Below are 1,162 nucleotides of genomic sequence, written 5' to 3'. Positions count from 1 at the left end.
TGTCTATGTCTGAGCAGGCGAGCTGTGTGTTCTTTGTTGTTTGCTCGTCTGTGGGCACAATACTTTTTGCCTCCTTCTCCAATTGGCAGGGTCAGTCACTCAGATATGGTACATCAGGGCAGGTCTAGCTGAAGAGGAGTTACTGGGATGGATTGTTTGTGGCACTTACTACAGCCACCAGGGCGGGTCAGTAATCAGTGCAGGGCAGGTTCCAGTAGGACGTGCGTCTTCTGCTTGTTGGTGTGATGTTAAGCGCACAGTGCAGGTAGGCAGGATGTAGCAGTTAGATTGTTATGTGTGGAGCTAAGATGGATATGGGAGAGAGGAGAGAGAAACAGGAGCCAAAAACATACAAACAAACAAAAAAGAATGCTGGGGAGCTTGCCGTTGGATTGGATAGATGAGAGACTATGAAATGGAGAATAACAAAAAGGGGAAGAGGAAGAAATAAAAAGAAAAGTAAAGAATGAATAAATAAAAATCGGAAAGGTTAAAGAAGCGCAAAGTTCCCAGGGATCCCACCCGTGTGGCTACGAGGTCTGGGTAGGTTGTTCTCAGGTGTTGCAGTACAGCCTGGCTGGAAGGCGTAGAGGTATACAAGGCCAGGTATTCAGGGAACAGAAAGAGGAGGAAAATATAGAGAGATGAGAAACTGAGTAATGAAGAAAGACAAAAAGGGAAAAAGGGGGAAAAGAAAACAAAACAAATTAAAAAAAAAAAAGAACATGAAAAGCCCCCCCCAAAAAAAAGAAAAAAGAAAAAAAACAACGAAAAAAGAAATGCCCTCAGGGATCCCTCTTCACGTCTATGCATGCCGAGGGGGTAGTTTCCAAGCCACGCAGCACCGTGTGGCCTGAATGGACTCCCAACTCAAGAAAAGGAAAAGAAAACAAACAAACAATTCAAAACAAACAAACGAACAAAAGCCCCAGGATCCCACCAGCATGGCAGCCCAGACCAGGAAGCAGCTCCACACTTGAACAGAGCTCCGCAGCCCCTCAGGAAGAAGCAAAGATGGCGCACAGAGCCAGGTATTTGAGTGAAAGGAGGGGGAGGTGGTGAGAGGTAAAGAAGAAATCAAAAGAAGCAGAAAAAAAGCAACCCCAGCAGCCAACAAATGGCACTCAGAGAGCCAGCTAGTGCGCGCTGGTGGAATCCAAGC

General features: G+C 46.2%; 1 protein-coding gene across 1 annotated transcript in view; it reads left to right on the top strand.

Moving 5' to 3' along the window:
• Positions 1 to 1,162, top strand: part of FAT3 (FAT atypical cadherin 3) — a 593,682-nt gene that overhangs the window by 337,844 nt on the left and 254,676 nt on the right. The gene's annotated exons all lie outside the window — the stretch shown is intronic.

Source organism: Trichechus manatus, unplaced genomic scaffold (assembly GCF_000243295.1).
Source record: "Trichechus manatus latirostris isolate Lorelei unplaced genomic scaffold, TriManLat1.0 scaffold00141, whole genome shotgun sequence".
NCBI classification, from domain to species: Eukaryota; Metazoa; Chordata; class Mammalia; order Sirenia; family Trichechidae; genus Trichechus; species Trichechus manatus.
This window is presented reverse-complemented; position numbering and strand designations above follow the sequence as displayed.